We start from the raw sequence: 15,063 nt of genomic DNA on the forward strand, positions 1-15,063 counted from the left end.
ATACCAGATGATCTTAAGCCTTCTCGAAAATCTGCCTTGCTCAAGTTCCCGGATGGTTTCGATCCGGAGATGGCCTACTCACTGCGGGACCGAGATCCTCCTACTTTGGAGGAAATGCAGAAAATTGCAGTCAGTGTGGAGGCTAATTTGAATGACAAAAGGGCAAGAATGAAGGCGGAAAAGAAGGTCACAATCAAAGAGGAGGTAGCATCCACTTCTCAAGTTATTTGGAAAATGGAAGAGATGTCAAAGGCACTCCAAAATCTCAGTCTTGGCAAACCGGAACCACAAGTTCGAAATCCGAACTTTAGAGGCCAACAACAGCAGCCCCAATATAGGATAAAACAGTGGGAGCCACGAGGACAAGAGGCAGCAGTACAGCAACCGATCCAACCCCCATTTCAGCAAAACTATGTCACTCAAGAATCTGAAGATGAGGGTGAAGGTCCCGGTGAAGAAAATCATTTTTTCACTCCCGATGACATGCCCACTTACATCACAGAAGAAGACGAGTTGGTAAGTAATGCTTATGCACCTCAAGATGAGCATTACATTCTATCTAATGATGTGGCACTTCAAGATGAGTCTGAGGAATATCAAAGAGGTTATCTAAATGCCTTATCAGCTCAACAAGGCAAAGAGAGACAGCTGAGAAACCGAACAGTACCTATACATCCACTTCAAAAGAAGGCAGAAAATGCGGCAAAGAATGGTGCTGCTGTTCCGCAAAGAAAAGGTAAAGAAATCATGGATTCTTCATCAGCCCCAACAGCTCCAGCAAACAAGATGGATCAGCCATCAAATGTACCTAAAGATAGAGCAGAAAAAAGAGATAATCCGGCCAAAGAAAGTGAAAGAAGTCAAGCGTTCAGCATTGAGAATGAAGTCTCAAAATTGAAATTGTCCATTCCACTTACTGAAGTCATGAAGAACACTACTTACAGAGCACAAATTTCTAAGATGTTCAATATTGATCCAATGTTAGATGCGGTTAATGTGGAGGATGATCAGCCGGAATTGATCTTTGGGCCAGCTCTCAATGGTGAGTCACCGGAAAGCGATGTCCCGCCATTCTATATCAGCTTGAGAATTCATGATTATGTGCTTCATAATGCTATGTTCGATTCGGGAGCATCACACAATTTAATGCCCAAGGCAATAATGGAGAAGTTGGGACTTGATATAACTCGTAACTACCATGATCTATACTCATTTGATTCCAGCCGAGTTAGATGCATCGGTCTGATTAAAGATTTAGTTGTTAGCTTGGATCAAATTCCCGCAAAGAATCTCTTGATGGATGTGGTAGTAGCGGACATTCCGCCAAGGTTTGGCATGCTTCTTTCAAGGTCATGGGGATCAAAACTCAAAGGCACTTTACAGCTGGACTTTTCATATGCCACTATTCCGGTGTTTGGACAAATGAGGAAAGTCTATCGAGAGCAAAAGATGAAGTATATGATTACAAGCAAGGAAAAACCGGTAAATCATCCTGTAAACTATGTACAGACAGATCTAGAGTCCTATGTTTTATTTGCTGATAGTTTTAATGAAGTAAATAGTCAATTAGTTCAGATAGAAGATATCCCAGGCATTGCCGAAGATGTTAGAGAAGTATTGAGAACGGAAAGCAAAGAAAAGGCTGCTGTCATAAAGTCAATTGCTGAGATAAATGGACAGCAAGTCATGACTGAAACAACATCACAAGTACAGCCCTTGGATGATGATGAAGATGGTCTTTGGACCATGGATTTCGACGGGGCAGTGGGCAGCGATGGAGCAGGCATTGGCGTATGGATCCGCAGCCCATTTTCAGTCTCTAAACAAGTTCCAATTAAGGTACAAGTTTGCTCTTATAAATTGGCTTTTGATTGTTCAAATAATGAAGCTGAATATGAGGCCCTTATAGCTGGTTTGAAAATCCTCCGGAAATTAAAAGCAAAGAAGATAGCAATTTATGGCGACTCCGAGTTAGTGATCAAACAAGTAAAGGGGGAATTTCAAGCTAAACATCCTCGTATGCGGGCTTATCGCAATGCTGTTCTAGATATTTTGAAGCGGTTTTCAGAGCATACTTTAACATGCATACCCCGGATACAAAATGGAGTTGCCGATGCTTTGGCTAAGGCAGCAAGCAATTTAAAGATACCAATGAATTCGAGTAACAAGTTTGAAATCTATGTAAAACACCGCCCCACAATCCCGGACAACCAAAGGAATTGGCAAGTCTTTCAGGATGATGAGGAAATCAAAGACTTCTTGCATGGAGAAGGAAAGTTTGAAGAAATCTCAATTGACATGGAGCCTGAAGGAATAAATCAAATGGATGTTTTGCAGCTGAAAGACAATCATATTCCAAAGGGACTGATTCCTTTAGAAGAGCTTTTTGATCAAGACGATGTGGCTCGCAAGCCAACTTTGATGCCAACCGAAGAAGGTGTGGAAGATGTCAACCTTGGGACAGTGGAACATCCAAAGATGGTGAAATTATCGAAGGCCCTGCCACCCAAGGTAAGGAATCAATACATTAGATTGCTGTCATCATTTACTAATGTATTCGCTTGGGATTATTCAGATCTAAAGACTTATGATACAAGCATAATTCAACACACTATTCCAATCAAACAAAATCAGAAACCTTTTCGGCAGAAGTTGCGGAGGATCAATCCCAAGTTGTTGCCCTTGATTGAAAAAGAGGTAAATAGACTTTATCAATCCGGAATTATAGTTCCCGTTCGCTTTTCAGATTGGATTTCTAATCTAGTGCCAGTGAGGAAGAAAACCGGTGAGATTCGGTTATGCATAGATTTTAGAAATTTGAACAAGGTATCTCTCAAAGATAACTATCCGCTGCCAAAGATGGATCACATATTGCAGCGAGTAGTAGGTGCCTCCAAGATGTCATTGTTGGATGGATACTCCGGCTACAATCAGATCCTGGTCCATGAGGATGACCGTGATAAGACAGCCTTCACTACACCTTGGGGAACATTTCATTATGCTAAAATGCCTTTTGGTTTAAAGAATGCAGGTGCAACATTTCAGCGAGCTATGGACATGGCTTTTGCCAATGAAAAGGACATATTTTTAGTTGTTTATCTTGATGACTTAACGGTGTTTTCTAAATCCGATGAGGAGCATCTTTTTCATTTGACGAAAGTTTTTCAAAAATGCAGAAAATATGGCATCTCTTTAAATCCAAAAAAGAGTCTCTTCGCCATGAGTGAAGATAAATTGTTGGGACATATCATTTCCAAAGATGGTATACGTATTGATCCCGCAAGAGTGGAGGCAATTCAGCAGCTAGAACAGCCCCGAAACAAGAAGGAGATACAATCTTTTAATGGTAAATTGAATTTTCTGCGTCGCTTCATTCCTAATCTTGCAGAGCACTTAAGAGAAATGACTAACATGCTTCGGAAGGACAGCGAGATCAAATGGACTGAGGAGGCAGTCAAATCCTTCAACTTAATCAAGGTAATCTTGTCTTCAGCCCCGACCTTAATCAGCCCTGATTATACTCAGGATTTCATATTGTTTTCTTTCGCTTCCGAGCATACACTAGCAGCAGTTTTGATGCAAAAAAGAGAGGGTGTTGAAAGGCCAATTGCATTTTTCAGCCGGATCATTAGAGATGGGGCATTAAACTATAACATCATTGAGAAACAAGCGCTGGCCCTGATTAAAGCATTGAAAGATTTCCGGGTTTATATTCTTCATTCTCATGTCTTAGCTTATGTTCCTAGTGCAGCGGTAAAGGATGTCTTGGTACAAACAGAGCCGGAAGGTAGGAGAGGCAAGTGGATTGCTGCTCTCTTGGAGTATGATGTTGAAATCAAGCCAACCAAGCTGGTTAAAGGACAAGGACTTGCTAAACTAATGGCTGAAACAAACCTACATGCGCTTGACATCAACTTGATTGCAGCCTTGTCCGATGGTGAAGGAGAAAATTCAGCGCTTCAGGTATCAGACATTTTCATTAATTCTCCTTGGTATACTGATATAGTATATGTACTTCAGAATGTGTCCGCGCCTCCTGGAATGTCAAAGAACAAAGCAAGGACTTTGAAATTGAAGGCCGCTAAGTTTTGCATCATGAAATCAGCATTGTATTGGAAAGATCCCGGAGGCATCCTACTGAATTGTTTGGTTGAAGAAGAAGCGAAAACAACGGTAGAAGACTTCCATAAAGGTGATTGTGGAGGTCATTTATTTTGGAAAACTACAGCCAACAAGATTTTGAGAGCTGGTTTCTATTGGCCATCCCTTTTTTCTGATGTATACAAAGCGGTGAAGAGCTGCCATGAGTGCCAAATATTTCAAGGGAAACAAAGATTGCAGCCATTGCCACTCAAGCCGGTGGAAATTAGTGCGCCTTTTCAGCAGTGGGGCCTTGATTTCATTGGTGAAATACACCCAGCTTCATCCGGGCAGCATAGATGGATTTTGACTGCTATCGACTACTTCACCAAGTGGATAGAAGCAGTTCCTACTCGACAGGCCACAGACTCGGTAATTATCTCCTTTCTTGAAACTAATATCTTGTCCCGTTTTGGCTGTCCATTCAAATTGATCACGGATAATGCAGCTGCTTTCAAGTCAAATAAGATGGTGGATTTTTGTTATAAGTACAATATCAGTTTGGGTCACTCCACCACTTATCATCCGCAAGGTAATGGGCTGGCCGAATCATCAAATAAATCACTAGTAAACATTATCAAAAAGATGCTGGAGATCAACAAGAAAAGTTGGCACAAGAAGTTGGTCAATGCACTGTGGGCTGATCGGGTGAGCCAAAAGAGATCAATAGGAATGTCGCCATTTGAGATTGTTTACGGGGTTGATGCAGTTTTTCCTACATCACTTAGTGTACCAGTCGCAAAGTTAATCCAAGAAACGGGAGAAGACATGGATCCAATGCAACGGAGAATCAGTCAAATGGTCCACCTACAGCAGACAAGGGAAGAAGTCCTCCAAAACTCTTTGAAGCTGCAAGAACGTATCAAGAAGATTTATGATAAGAAGGCAAAATCAGAAAATTTTCAACTAGAAGATGTTGTTTTGAGATGCGATGCTCGAAACGAGGACAAAGGTAAACACGGTAAGTTTGATAATCTGTGGAAAGGTCCTTTTAAGATTGCTGCATATCGTGGTCCTAATGCTTTCCTTCTTAAGGAGTTGAATGGCGATGAATGTCCCGGTGGGTCGGTGAATGGCCGGCTTCTCAAGAGATATCATGTTTGAACAATGCTGCTCTAAATCATCTTCATTGTACATATCATTTTACTTTACTACAACAAGCGTGAACTGATCTTTCATTCTTGGTTTGGGGCCCGAAGTGAAGGCTATAATTCCAAGCATGAAGATTGGTTGGTGTGGGATTTCAGTTTGTTTATTTTCTGCAAAAAGTCAGTTTGTTTGAGTCATAGTCCTTTCAAAGTTTTCAGTTTACAGTCAAGTCAAATAAAGTCTTTTTGAGTTGGTTATTTTTTCTATTAGTTGACTCCATTGCCCAATGAATAAAGCACTGGTCTGCTCTCCCAAGAGGTCTGAGGTTCTTGGCACCTCCAAGGAGCTACCATCCCCATTGGAGCCAATGTTAGTGTCGGTCTTGAGCCCTCCATCAGTGATCAATAACTCTTTGCATATGCATTTATAGGTGTCTCATCAGTGTCAATTTTGCATCTCATTAGGCATGCCATAACACTGAATGGAGGAGCTGGTCTTTGTCTTCTTGGCTTTGCTGGATCAGGTCATACAACAATGTAATTGAGTCAGACTTGTTCTTGTTTTTGTCTTAAAGTCCCATGGTCTTAGGTTTAGGGTTTTGAGTCAAAATCATTTTAAGGTCATGAGTCATGGTCAGTAAGTGCCCAGCAAGCCGGAAGGAGTTTTGTACATATGTTTCATTGTCATCTTCTTCAGCTACAGCTCATTTTATGCCTTGGATTTAAAAACACTGTTTTTAATTACAAGGTCATGTGGATTTTGAAAAAACAAAGAAATTTTCAAAAATTTGTAAAAGTGCCGGCAACAACCCTGGTTCCTTCGCTACAGTCCATCAGGCGGTCAACCTGCAAGAAGAACGGAGTTAAACGCATCAAAAAGCTCATTCCAGGACAAAAAGACTCTAAAATAGTGTTAAAGAGAATACAAAGGTTTAAACATTATAAAGTGGGTTTTTAAAGTCAATTTTTTTTTTTAAATATGAGCCTATAAAAGCAAATTCCCTCTTGAAAGGTCTTCATTGTGCATTTGGAGCAAGAAATTACAAGCAAAAGGCGATTAGAGAGCGGAATTGGGCAAATTGCAGAAGTTTCAGTCTTTTGGAGGCTGCGCGACCAAACGGAGGGGCGCGACCAAAAAGAGGCCAACGCGCTGTGTTAAATTACACAGGCGCGACCAAACGGAGGGGCGCGACCAAAAAGAGGCCAACGCGCTGTGTTAAATTACACAGGCGCGACCAAACGGAGGGGTGAGACCAAACTGGCAGCTTGCGCGACCAAAAAGTCTGCCCGCCCTAAAAACTCTCCCAAACGCTCAAATTCACTCAAATTCACTCCAATTTTTAAAGGTATGCCTCCTCCACGTTTTGTGTAATGGTGTTGGGGTTGCAAAAGAAGATTATGGTCATGATTTTATGCAAGGAAATCCATAGAAAATAGGTTAAAATGACTTGATGTTTTTGCATGCTAATGTTAGGTAGTATGTTTGTTTTTCAAGGCAATTTTTTCCTTAGTTCCTCCATTCATTTTCCCAATATAAAATCACAGGTGTTAGGATGTCATTTTTATTAATCTCATTTGCAAAGAAAATACTCAAAACCTACCCCAAATTCCATGAAACCCTAACCCCTCCTGAACCCTATTCCAAACCCTGTTTCTACCATGTATCATGCTCTAACCCTAAGCACTACTACACACAGCAATTCATGTATAAAAACACAGCAAAATGAAAAAGAAACATTATAAAAAAAAAAAAAAATAAAAAGTGATGACAAGGCATGCACATAAGAAATTGTAAAAACAGTGAAAATGTCATTTGCATAGCCTTATAAAAAATAAAGAAAAGTGTCATTTTGCTGTGTATATGTCAAAGATTCAAAGCTGTGTTAAAGTCATCACAAAATTCATCAAAAATACAGCTGCATAGTTATCAAAAGAAGCAGTCTTGTTGTGTTAGGGTTTTGTATTAGCATGGTTTTCATCCCCTTTCTCAAAACTCTGTTTTTCCCTACCTATTTCCCTATGTAAACCCTAATTCAATTGCTTGTCCCTTCAGTTAAACTCCCTAGGCAATTGAATGTCCCTCCCTATGATCAAAGCACACAGTCAAACCCTAATTCCCCATGGTAAAAGCATGATGAAGCTGCCACTGTCCTAAATGAATTGCTGTTACAAAAATTAGTTGGCAGTGATTATTAAAAGGGTTTCACTGTCCCCCCAAACCTAATTCCTAATATCCTCTCTTTTCCCTAATTCCCAAGTTATCAATTCCCTCTCCCTTCCATTGTAACATGATCACAGCAATCCCCTTCCCTTCTTCTTACAATCTAATACCCAAAATCCCTGTTTCATATTAGCATCAAATGGTCATTTCAAAATGTGGAAAAAACAGAGTATGCTCATGAAAGATATTTGAAGACAAAATATAAAAGCAGCAGCCTGTTAAATGTTTATGATTGATGCTACTCTATTCCCTTATACTTTCATTCCCTCCATGATGAAAATCTATATTGTCCTTTCCCTTGGTGATCATAAAACATATTTCCCTAATACAGTATTCATTTGCAAATGATGAAAGATGGAATGACATGTTTAGCATTATGTGATGTTTTCCTTCAGAATTCCCTGCTTATATATATATTTTTTCCCTTTCCTATATGTAAATTCCCTCCCCTAACATATCCCTCATGATGTTTCCCCTTGAAAACAGCATACTTCACAGCATTTTGCAGGCAGGGCAGCGGTCATTTTGACTTATTTATTCCACCTTGCTCAATAACACCATGTCAACCACTGAGACTAATGAGCAAGGTGATGACCGATCATCATCTACTGAGATTGAGATACAGCAGAGGCCTCGTAGGGGAGGCAAGGGTGGTCATCACAGGAGGGAAGAGCCCACATCATTGACAGAGTTGCAGGCTTGCCCATTGGCAGTGTCTTGTTTTCAGCATATGGCTTGTTTTCAGTTTTGTGAGAGGCTGTCACACATCCAGCATCACAGAGACTTGGCCCGGTTGTTTGTCCTCCATCTCCATGACAGGCAGGTCACCCTTGCAGGGGTGAATTTTGTGTTTTCTCCAGAGGCTATCACAGATGCTACCGGGATACCCAATGTGGGTGAGGTGTGGCCGAAGCGCAAGTGGGTGGACCTGGTATACTATGAGCCATATGTTAGGCCTGCCCATGTGCATCACTTGACAAGGAACTTTCCTATCAAGTTCCTCCGAGCAGAGTATATAGACACCATGAGACTCATTATGCACTACTTCACATGCGAGGGGAGATTCTCACGAGTATTTTCTTGTCATATCCGCATGATGATGCACTTCACCAGAGTGAGGATGATGAACATTTCGGCATTCTTATTTCATGACATTCAGAGGATAGCCACTACCTTTCGGAGACAGACTCCAGTACAGCAGCTCCGGAGCCTATGCCATCATGGTCTTATTCAGCTAGTAGTTTCCCATCAGCTGAGCCAGCAGGGCATCCCTTGGGCGGATTTCATCTCCCGAGATGTTTTCACACAGCCACATTCAGGGCCTGAGGCAGTTCATGAGGAGGGAGGGCCATCACATCAGCCCGAGACCAGCATCCCGAGACACATGGCTTCTTCTCCTCGGGTCACATATCAGAGAGGTCACAGGACCTTATTTGCAGCAGCCCGACGAGTACTTTCTCTACAGCCAGTGGAAGGGGTCTCGTCTTCATCATCAGAGCAGCGAGTGTTATCTCCACATCAGGTGGAAGGGGCCTCGCTTTCTTCATCGGCACAGGCAGTACGAGAGGGCAAGCAGCCCATGGTTGAGGATGAGGCAGTTGGCGAGGCACATGATGATTTCACTGGTCGTGATGCTCATTCTCCTCCTTCTTCAGATTTCTATGAGCTCAAGGAAGAGAACCTTGTGTTGCAGCGGAAGCTTGAGATGGCTCAGTGGACTATCACTTATTTAGAGCAGCGGACCAAACAGCTGGAGACCGAGAAGGAGTTGGATGAGTTATGGAGGATGCGATTTGACCGAGTCATCAATCGCAGGAGGCCTGGGGACCCACTGCCCATGGATAGAGAGTTATTGCTCATCCGAGCAAATTGGCGCTTGGAGGGACTGTTAGACAAGGCAAACCGTGACAACAAGCTGCTCCGGAACATGAAGACACACTACTGGGCAAGATTACATGTTTGCAAGGCGAGAATAAAAATTCTCCAAAGAGAGCTGTCAGAGGCCCGGAAGAAGAAGAAAAGGACAAATCCACTCCGCATCTTGGCTGAGGCATCCCTCACTCATCATGGTACTGATCAGCCTTGATCTAGCATCAAAATCTGAAAATTTTGAGAATTTTGGAGCATTTTGCAAATTTTTGGTAAAATTACAGGTTTTGCCCACGGTTTGGTCTCACCCCGGGTGAGACCATTTTGAAGGGCTGCTCGGAATTTTGCAAACTTGGCATTTTTGGAAAGGGCATGCAAAAATAAAAATTACCAGTACTTGGGGGCAGCCTAATTTTGAGTTTTGAGCCTCCAAAAGCTCAAAATACACCTTAAAAATGACTTTCTGCCCACTTTTTGAGTTGCAGAAAGTGACCTTGGGAGAAATGGTTTTTGAGGGGTCAAATCAACACCAAATCTAGAAATTCCACTTGGGATGGAAAGTAGACAGGCTAAGCTTTCCAATGAGCCATCTTGCACCTGATTTGGATCAGTGGAACCCACTCAAAAGTAGCTGCAAAGGGGCGCGACCAGAACTTCCAGGGGCGCGACCAAAACCTCCAGATTTGCCAATTTTTGACTAGTTCGGCCAGAAAAGCACTATTTTCACTTTGGTTGACTATTTGGGCATGTAAATGATGGATTATTGTGTAAATTTCATGGCATTAGATACTTTTACTCTTCTTTACCACTTCTAGAAGCTTCTTTAATGTAAATAGTGAATATTTAATGCATAGATAAGCTTCCTAAGTTTTAGAGGTAAGTTGTTGAGCTGGCCTATTATCTAGTGACTGATTTAGAATTAGTTGCAACAGCTCCTAGGAAGCTGAGCTCGACCCCTAGAGGTGGGAAAAGAGGTTTGACCTTCTATATTATGCCTTCTCTTTCTCATTTTGATGGTTGGACTCTAGAGGGAGAAGTGCTATTGTATTTTTGACTTGTTTATTTTCTGCAATTTGAGGAAAAGGAAGGCCAGGGTTTTGCAGACTTCATTGTGGATTCTTGTGGATTATTATGTTGATGGTGTGTCTCCTACTGTTATTGTAAGTGTGTTTATGTGTTCCATTTCTTGATCTCTTGCTGCTATTTAAACAAAAGAAGTGATAAAGTTTGAATTCATGCATGCCATGCTCAGCTTTCAATTTTGTTTAAAATTTATGTTTTCCACTGTCTAGAGAGGATTCGAATTCATTGTTTGCCCTCTTTAGCCTCTTTTCTTTCTTCCCTGATCATCTCTTTCAGTTAAAGGCATCAGCATAGACTCCTACCTTGCCCCAAAGACCCACCTGCAAAAACTGAGCTCAATCCCCGCACCCTAAAATTGCACTCCCTCCAATTGCCACCAAAAACCCAAAAAATCTTTAAATCAACCCCCCTTATCAATTTACTAGCCTAATATCTTTGATCCTAATTGGTCAGCTTATTATATTATAAGATCTATCAAATCTGACCCGAGAGAGCCTTCTCATACCTCGTAGGGCTAGCTACGAGGTGAAATGGTTTGATGTAGCCTTGAGAGTTTGTCTATCTCAGCCTAGGTGAATTCCAAGCGCTAACACATCCATCACTCATGATCGTGCACCCTGTTTCTACCCATGATGAACGAAACTCAGATAGCACAAGCGTGGCATCTTCAACACTTTCTAATAGAAAATTTTTCCTAATGCTCTCTAATGAAGGAACTTTGAACCCTGTACAACAACAACTGCATCAATCATAGCTTGCCAATAAGGACTTATGGCACAATGGAAAGCTATGTTAGAATAGTACGAAAATTTAGCAATGGCCTTCCTTGCCTGACTATGGATATTTTTTTTCCAACCAGTGGTATCCAAGGTAGGTTTTGGAACTGGGTTTTGTGCAAGGAGAAAAAAAGGTGTTTATGTTTCCACCTCCAATGTTGAATGCAGGAGGATTCATTTGGCCTTGAGTTTGACTTGGACTTGGAGGCATGTGTGGGAAACTTGGGAATTGCATTGAGGATTCAACAGAGGGAGATGACAATGGGGTGGTGGAAGAAAAATTGTCAACTCCAGGAATTCCAATTTCTTTTTTTTTCTTTTCTTTCTTTGCATTATGTTGACTCAACATATCAATGGCCAAGGTTGCTTGGTGTTGGACATTTTCATCAACGTTTTTCCAGAGACCTATATCATGGCCGGGTATTTGTGCAAGGTGGTACTTGAATCTATAAATTCCTCCACTACATTTCGCTTTGCAAAATTTACAAAGGAGCTTAGGGTCTCTAAGAATCTTGTCACAATAAGCCCAAGCAAAGTCCTTCTCCCTCGACATTGTTGTTGTTTTGGACTTGTGTTTAAATTGCAGCTTCTGTTTAGATTTGGAGTTGTGCCTTCTATTTAATTTGGCTCTTGTAAAATAAAATTAAAAATTCCATATATAACTCTGCAAAAAAGAGGGTTGGTTTTAAAGGATATGAGGTTTTGTTAAGGATCAAAGAGTAATCTGTCTAACAACACAAGCACATTTCAACCTAATATATCATTATGAACTTGAAACACAATTAGGTATATATGAGGAAATGCTACCTAAAGGGATTATTATCAACATATATTGCATTGTAATCTTGAATTTGCAAGTTCGTTTAGCATAAGACAATTGAACCAATACATCAATAACAGATTCTGGAAGAACAAAAATACCCAAAGTTGTGAATGCATGGTTAAAGCCTTTGAAGTTGGCAAGACATCGACCAAGGAAGGAATGCTTGATGACTTGGTCGATGGTTGGTATGAAACCATTTCTTAGTGAATCTTTTAAATCTATTTAAGCCCCATTTATAGGGTTGAAAAGTCATAACCAAAGGAATACGTCGAACATTCAATTGCTGAACAGTGAAACTTGAAATTTTCCATTGAAAACAACATTGAAACTTCAATATAGTAATATACCTATTATTTAAGCCAAGTGCCGATGTACCTTGATTGCTGAATAATGAAGTGGCTAAGCCTAAAGGTAACACACGCTGAAGGTGATGCGTGACTGCCCGAGGGTCGATATGGAGTATGGATAGAGCACACATTGGCGACTGCCAGATATGGAGTCTAGACTTAGGCTCACCTTGGCGGTTCCCGGATATTGAGTCTGGACTGTGTAATAGTGAGTAGTGATCGATTACTGAAGGTCTCGACATATGAGTTTTGGGCTTGAGAAATGAGAAATAGATTTTGGAATGACTGACGTTTAGTTTTTAGCAATGCAACATACCTAAACTTGAAAAACTCGTGCTCATCGAGTCAAGGCTGAAAATCAAATAAATTGGAAACAATCGCGGGAATATGCATTAATCGGCAAGCCTTAAGTCAAACTTGCATTGACCATGAGTTAAACTTGGCAATGTGATTTTGACTCAAAAATATTTAGATCGGATCGTTTGGAGAGCAAGCAGATTCTGACTTGTGATTAATCGTGATTTATCGACGAGTCCTATTTCATTGCTTGTAACTGAAATACGAACTGAAAATAGGAGATCTTACAATTGAAAATAATTGTGAATTTTCTAAACTAAAATTGCCCCATCGGCATCGTTTCTATTTGCGGCTGGGCGCTTCAACAAAAGAGATTCATTTTAAATCAGATTCATGGAGAAAATATTTTATGGAAGACGTTTGTTTTATGTTGAGGAAGACATAGTAATATTTTTTATTAAATTTGAATAACAATAGTATCTAATTTGTGTCTCCTGTATCTCATTATTTTTATCTCCTGTAACTCATACAGAAAATGGGGTAATAGTGGACATGTAGCATCAAGCTCCACTCCTTTTAATCCAAAGTTCTGCATGCAAAAATTTGTGTTACTTGCACCATAAAGCCTTCGCTGTAGAGTGTGGATTTAACACCTACCTCTACATGAAAAAAGCTACACATATCTTTTGACTTGTTTTTTTCACCTTTTGTCCATTCTTTCTTTGGAATCTGGACAACAAGCTCCACATACTTTTTTCCATACCTCTATGTGAGTGTAACTTTGCACATTTTCTTTGCTTCAACCAATATCAAAAGCATTTGTGAGCTTCTTTCAAGGTATGAATACATGCTTCAATCATGGAAATTACCAAAGTTTCTATAGCAAAAAATAACCATGGAGTTACCCTTTTCCATTTCAAATATGTTAGGATTCTATTAAGAGTTTTTTAGAGATAATTATTAACTGGCCCTCTAATTTTCCCTTTTCCTTAATATAAACTGCATCTCTTATTACATTTCTAATCAAGAGATTTACATCAAATACTGGATGAAAGGGCCAATGACTTTTCATAAATGCTTCCTTGTCCAGTAGAAGAATAAATGGTCAACATGTCAGTGTGGCTCGAATTTCTTAGGAATTAATAATTGTTTTGAAAAATGACTACTCTTGTTTGAATCTAGAACTATGTTTAAGCTTTGAAAATGGATTTCCTCCAAATTGATCTTGGAAAGGTCCTTATTAAAGGCTTCTCTATATCTTCTCCACTAGAATGAATGGCTTGTATGTTGAAAAGTATAGCAGAGCCCCCTTCTAAAAAGCCTGATCATCCCATTGTCACCAAGAGCTCCTCCTTTTCCCCAAATTGGACCCAAAACAACATTGAGTACTTAAACTCAAGAGCTATTAAATTTAAAGTGCGCTAATATGATTCATCATTCTTTCATTGAATAAGTATATTGTTTTTGAATTTTTCATTTGTGCTTGTAGTATGTGGTACTGACCTTGTTTCACTTGAAAGGGTTTTATTCTTGGACTATGACAATTCTAGTAAGATTCATACCTTTTGTAGTATTTGTACCCCATGATCATTTTTTCAAGATGTATGTCCTATGTGGAAAGAAATAAGCATTTAGCTATTACCTCCTAAACTAAAGCATTGTTTCTTTTATTAGGTGCCATGTAACATCCTCTACAAATTGAGGACGAATGGGACGTAATATCCTATCCATCCCCGTAGACTATAGTCCTCCATAAAGGGGGAAAACCCCAAAATACACATTGTTGGGCAATTTTTGGGGAAACTCAGCTTAAAAAACCCAAAATTGGGGTTTGGAGTAAGGTTTACTCAATCACTTAAGAATATGAAACCCCTCTGGAAAATCTATAAATAAAGAAGGATTGAATTCATCTTGGATCACCAAGTGTGGATTAATTCATTTGTTCTTGAGCATTAGTTCTGATAGTTTTTTACCCCTTCTATCTCTTGTCAATTTCGGTGGTGAAATATTCCACCCTAGTTGACATTCCCTTATTATCTCGTTGTTTGAGCACAAGGGTCTTTGGTTGGTCAGTGAATTCTGTTGGATATTGGTCTCTTGTCATTTTATGGGCACAAGATTTCTGTTAAAGGTGAATGAATTTGGAGGATGGTGCATGATAGCTTAGTTCTGTTTGGAATACACCTCTCTTGAAGGAAGCAACAAAGTTTCTGAGTCATTAATATCTTGTTCTGGGAAAAGTACTTACCTTAGGCAGCGGATTCGTTTCTGGCACCTAGAGTAGCGAAACTCTTTGCTTTATTTAGTTTTTGCATGCATAGTTAAAAGGATCACTTCCATAGTTATTAATTCTCAGCCTTACCTAAGGAAGCATTTTTGCGTATCTCATATCATATTCACTAGCGGCAGACTTTAATTG

At 40.1% G+C, this 15,063-nt stretch overlaps 1 pseudogene; it reads left to right on the forward strand.

Moving 5' to 3' along the window:
- Nucleotides 1–483: 483 nt before the first annotated feature.
- The window catches only part of LOC149142054 (origin of replication complex subunit 6 pseudogene), a 32,844-nt pseudogene continuing 18,264 nt past the window's right edge, over nucleotides 484–15,063 (forward strand).

The sequence above is a fragment of the Pinus tabuliformis genome, chromosome X (assembly GCF_031772625.1).
Source record: "Pinus tabuliformis cultivar Carrire ecotype Pingquan chromosome X, CPIR1, whole genome shotgun sequence".
Lineage (NCBI taxonomy): Eukaryota > Viridiplantae > Streptophyta > Pinopsida > Pinales > Pinaceae > Pinus > Pinus tabuliformis.